The sequence below is a fragment of the Camellia sinensis genome, chromosome 10, assembly GCF_055761805.1.
Source record: "Camellia sinensis isolate YWXY chromosome 10, ASM5576180v1, whole genome shotgun sequence".
In the NCBI taxonomy this organism is placed as follows: domain Eukaryota; kingdom Viridiplantae; phylum Streptophyta; class Magnoliopsida; order Ericales; family Theaceae; genus Camellia; species Camellia sinensis.
The window spans coordinates 118,187,498-118,193,935 of NC_138970.1; positions in this window are offsets into that span (position 1 = coordinate 118,187,498).

The following is a 6,438-nucleotide window of genomic DNA, read 5'->3' on the forward strand; positions in this document are numbered from 1 at the left end:
TCTCCCATTCCCAGATGGCTATACAAGCTACATCACTAATGGATTTCCTACTAAGGGCATCGGCCACAACATTGGCCTTTCCTGGGTGATAGTGCAACTCAAAATCATAGTCCTCAATGAACTCCATCCACCTTCTCTGCCTCAAATTCAAGTCTCTCTGTGTAAACAGATACTTCAAACTCTTGTGGTCCGAGAACACCTCGAACCTTTCACCATAAAGGTAGTGCCTCCAAATCTTTAAGGCAAAAATCACTGCTGCTAACTCTAGGTCGTGTGTAGGGTAATTCTTCTCGTGTATTTTCAACTGACGTGAGCCATAAGCTACCACTTTCCCCTCTTGCATCAACACACAACCCAAACCCTCTCGTGAGGCATCGCAATAAACCGCATAACCCAACCCTCTCTCCGGAATAATCAAAACCGGAGCGGTGGTCAATCTAACCTTCAACTCTTGGAACAACTTTCCGCAAGTCTCACTCCACACAAACTTGACCCCTTTCCGCGTCAATCTAGTCAACGGCAACGCTAGCCTGGAGAAATCTTTCACAAACCGACGGTAATACCCAGCTAATCCCAGAAAACTGCGGATCTCAAACACACTCTTAGGCTGTGTCCAATCTTGCACTGCCTCTACCTTGGATGTATCAACAGATACCCCTTCCCCGGATACCACATGGCCTAAGAATTTGACCTCTCCTAGCCAGAACTCACACTTCCCAAACTTGGCATACAGCTTATAGGCTCTAAGCAATTCAAGCACCACTCTCAAGTGTTCCTCGTGCTCCTCCTCAGAAGGCGAATAGATAAGAATGTCGTTCACGAAAACGACTACAAATCGATCTAAGAATTCCCGGAAGATCCGGTTCATCAAGTCTATAAAGACTGCCGGTGCATTAGTAAGCCCAAATGGCATCACCAGAAACTCATAATGGCCATACCGCGTACGGAATGCTGTCTTAGGAATATCCTCCTCCCTGACCCTCAACTGGTGGTAACCCGATCTCAAGTCTATCTTAGAGAAACAACAGAAACCCTTCAACTGGTCAAACAGATCATCTATACGAGGCATAGGGTACTTATTCTTGACCGTAGGCCGATTCAATTTCCGGTAGTCTATACACAATCTCAAGGCACCATCTTTCTTTTTAGCTAAGAGGGCCGGTGCTCCCCACGACGAAACACTAGGGCGAACAAAACCCTTATCTAGCAATTCCTGGAGCTGAATCTTTAACTCACTCAACTCGACTGGGGCAAAACGATAAGGTGCCATAGAAATCGGCGCTGTGCCGGGCACTAAATCAATAGAGAACTCTATCTCTCGGTGAGGTAGCAAACTAACGAGATCCTCGGGAAAGACATCTGAATACTCACAAACCACCCTTGGCAATACAATCTGGGTCTCATCATACTCACCACTCATAAAGCTAGCAAGTAGACCACTAAGCTTATGCCGCCATCGCAGATCATACATCGGTGGCAACACACTACCAACCCGATCCCCTAAGAAATGGAAACACTCCCCGCTCAAGGTACAAACCGTGACCCTCTGGCGGTAGCAATCAATAACAGCCCGGTATGACGATAGCCAGTCCATACCCAAAATAACATCAAAACCCTTCATGGGCATAACAACAAAGGGAAAAGGAAGCCTATGGTCGGCGACCTCTATATCACAACCTCTAACACCTTGTTTCAAGATCAATTCACCACCAACAGGTGATACTACACATATAGGAGATGCTAACAGTGCCAACTCCAATTCCAAAACAGATGCAAATGCAGCAGATACAAAAGAATGAGATGCACCCGTATCAATCAATACACTAGCAACCGAGTTACAAAACAAGAAGGTACCTGTCACAACTGATGGAGCCGGTACAAGATCCTGCGCGGTAACAGCATACACGTGCCCTGTAGGCCCCTGATCCACCTGCTCACCTCTAGGAGCAAAAGACTGCTGCACTGACTGGGATGACGAAGCCCCTGGATTGGCCCTCGAGGCCTGCACAGACTGAGCTAGCTGATAACTCTGCGTCTGCCTAGAACCAGACGCTCTTGAAGTGGCACTCAACTGTGGGCAAAACCTCTTCAAGTGCCCAGGCTGACCACACTGATAGCAAGACAAAGGTTGGTCCCTGTCCTGACTCTGGCCCTGAGGTCTAGCTGAAGAAGAAGCAGCTCACTGACCCCCTCCCTTCTGCGGGCAAACCGAAGACTTGTGACCCAGCTGGCCACACGCAAAACAAGTCAAGCCTCCCTGACTACCTCTCCCAGAGCCCGTACTCGGCACTGGAAAGGTCGATCTAGACAAACCACCCTGAGACTGCTGAGGGTTAGAACCCCTCTGTCTCCTACCGTCACCCTGACCATCTTGGCTCCTCTTGGAGCCTCTCTGCCCCTCGTCTTCCTCCTGCATCATAATCTCTATATGAGCAGCAGCATCAACCAAACGTCTGTACTCTTGGATAAAGGACCCTCCAACCCTCAACTTGAGTCCACGCCTCAACTTCCGCTCAAACTCAAAACAACGGCGTTCCTCGGACGCCACCAGTTCAGGTGCAAACTTGGACAGACTAGTAAAAGTAGCCTCAAACTCGGCCACTGACAAGCCCTGCTAGCAGCTGAAGATAAAAAATTCTCCTGGAAAGCATTCACAAACGCCTCCCATGTACCACCAACACTGCCCTTCTCGTACTTCCACCATTGACCCGCATCTCCCTTTAGCTGGAAGGATGCCAAGGTCACCTTTAAAGCCCCGTCCTCGATGCTAAGCATCTCGAACGTCTTCTCCATCTGTTCCAACCACTCGTCAGCCTTAAGTGGCTCCTTCGGATCCCCAACAAACTCGTCCGGATTGGACCGGAAGAATTCCCTCTTCAAGAAGGAAGGCCCTGCCTCAACAACCTGGGCCTGAACTGGAGCCTGAACTGGATTCTCAACTCGGAAAATATCCACAAACTCCCGCAAAGCATCGGCTATCCCTCGGGCTAAAGCGCCCATAGCCTCCTGACCTGCTGGCTCGGCCATGTTGGCCTGGCCAACCCCCTCCTGCTGTGCCGGAATATCATTCGGTAAAGGCATCTCCTGCCTACCACGTCTGCCATGTCCTCGTCCTGACATCCTAATAAAGGTAACGAAGAACGTTAGCGCATTCATAAATGTGCTAAAACTAAACACTCGCGTCCTAATACATGGACAACTGTAATTCACTCCACGTAAGCACATAAACACATAAGCACTTACGAATTTCATTTCCGGATAATGATAGTCTCGAGGCATTACTAGAGTTCCGGTTAGAAACAGCATTGATCAAGTACCTTTCCAACAAGACTCCTAGAAACCCAAGGATCCAATCAACATCCTGGAAACTACATTCCATACCCACATAGTCACATAAGCATGTTATCAATTAAGCACATAGCATATGACACTACATCTAAGTCTCTATCAAGCGAGACAAACCCATTGTGATCCTAATCACTTCCCACGTACCCGAAGTATTCGAACCCAGTACGCTCTGATACCAAGTTGTAACGGCCTCAAAAAATAATACATAACACCCATCACTTTAAACATGCATTGACATAAAAGAAACCAACCATTTCTATTCATCAGAGTAATTTTTACACTGTATTACATGTTAACAATAAAAGCAAATGCCCTATGGGCTTACAGCTTTCCAAGTCAACACCTGGTTACACAAAAGAAGAGTACTAACTCTATACAAAATAAGCCCTTGGCTTGATATACATGTAATACAAACAAAATAAACAAAAAGAGTCTTCAACTCTCATTATCATCCAAGCTATGTCCTTAGAGGTGGCATATTACCTGTACCTGAAAATAATGTCCCATAAAGGGTGAGCCAACGCCCAGTAGAGATATGCTAAACACAGTATGAGCAATGACTAAGACATTAGCAATTGATAAATGTTCAATTTCCATAAATCAATTCATAACCCATTTCCATTTCATGACCACCATGTTCATGTTTCATTTCAATTTCCATTTCTTATCAATTTCACAATTTACATCAACGGCTCAGAACCTGGCCAACCACTTCTATGAGACAGTGACTTATATTAGACATTTCCCATTTTACAATAGATAAACATATTAGTTGTATCAACATCTCAACAGATAAGCATACAAGCTGTATCAACATTTCAACAGATATGCATATTAGCTATATCAACACTTCCAATGATAAGCATATGAGTTGTATCAACACTTCCAAAGATAAGCATATGAGCTATATCAACACATTATCTGACAAGTATATGAGTTGTATCAGTGGAATCCATCCCCTATCTCCTCCCAAACAACATCCGGTTTAGAGGCCCATCCCCTATCTTTCCCTAAACCGTGGAGTACATCCCCTATCTCCTCCCACACACACAACGTATATACACAAAGGTCATATACACAATCAATCAATACATAACGTTAATTTATTCTATCAACCGTCATACTCTATGACATATCCAATTGATTAGTTTTAGTTTGCCTAATCATCATGCATTGTCTACAATAATCAAGACTACCCTCCACCGGTAGCCCAAGCAATTATTTCTAAACAGATAATAAAAGTTCCAACAGATAAAATATCAATGTTTTCAAAAGTGAGCGATTAATAAATCTAACTCCACTATTTAACCATATAATGAACCAATTTCATTATTTTCAACTCAATTCCATAAAGTCACAATTTTCCCAAAATTAGGGTTTTCCACCCGATTTCCAAATATTGACCCAATGGTCTAAATATCAACAACCAATAACGGTATCATTATTTTGAACCCATAATATACATTTTAGACTCAAAATAACAAATCTTCTTTTAACATTTTGAAACCCTAAGTCCCAAAATTACCCAACTTCAACACTTTATCAAAACAACCAAAAATCTAGGTCAAAGACCATAAGAATGAATAGGAATCCCTACCTCAAATTCGGAGCTCAAGGAAAGAAGGTGAAGAAACTCAACGTGCTCCAAAACTCAATATTCTTGGATCAATGTATAGCCCTCGACGATCAACCTAACTTTACAAAGGCCGAAGGGAAAGGAAACACTCTAACTAGATCAAACCCTAGAGAGAAGGGAGTTTCTAGAGAGAGGAACTCTCAAAATGTCTTTTTAGAAAGTAAGAGAGAGAGAGAGAGAATGTAAAAAGTGATTTTAAAATGCCCAGCTGCCAACTGATATACGACATTCCCGCTCGAGCGGAGAACACAACGCTCGAGTGTCAAGAACAAAAAACTAGGTACGCTCGAGCGCAAAAAGACCCGCTTGAGCTCCAAGACACAAGAATAAAGTACATCCGCTCGAGTGCGAAAACCAGTCCGCTCGAGCATAGATTTCCCCCTCCCAGAACTTACACCAAAAGGTACTACACGCTCGAGCGCCATAGTACCCGCTCAAGCGCCACCGCTCAAGTCCAAAGAAACCCGCTCGAGCGTGAAAAACATGCCTACAGAAGTTCTGCAGAGCACCAAAATACTGGGAGCGTGCAATCTCCGCTCGAGCGCAAGAAGACCCGCTCGAGCGGACCTCCTAAAAACTGGGCAACAAAGAATTGAAACTGAAGCCTAACTAACCTGTAACAACTCTGCCCAATACATCCTAAAATCCGAACAAATGGAATTTAAGGATGACAACAAGATAGAGACAACTACCAACTCCACGGAACTGAATCCGGAATACAACAGAACAGTAAAGGGACAACCGGGATCGTTATACATTCTTTGCTCCAGCGTAACTTCTTTTGCTCGAGCGAAGAGTGCGAATTTTGAAATTTCTAGATTGCTCTCTAAGCTACAAAACTTAATTCCAATGCTACAAAACACATTCTTTTGGACCAAAACTTAAGAAAACATGTAGAAAATTATAAAACTTCAAGAATTACAAATCATTTCACAAAATCATGGCCCAAAAGCAGGCCAATTGTTCAAAATCAAACTTGAAACTTTCAAAACACAACATGCATGAGTTGATATGAACTTCAACCTTCCAAAACATGATCAAATGAGTCATTTAGATCAAAAACATGTTGAATTCTTTTAACAAAACCAAGATAAGAACATGCATGTGGGAATTCGTTTGAAAACAACTTCAAAATTTCATGAAATGCACATGCATGCATGGAATACTCTTCTTTCCTATTTCTTTAGTTCATTTCATGTCTTTAACCTCTAAATTCTCTTGAATCCATGCATTTGTTGACTCAATTACGTAACCAAAGGCTTGAATTCTTACCTTAGGTATTCAATTGTGTTCTAGATGCTTAGTTGGTTGAGCTCTCAAGTCAAATGCTTTAAATTTCTTCTCAATTTAAGCTTTTTCCTCTCTTGTCTTCTTGAATTCTTTTCTCACTCTAGCTGTCCCTCTCTTTCATGTTTATGAGCTCAAAATAGATGAAGGAGGTGTGTGTAAAGTGT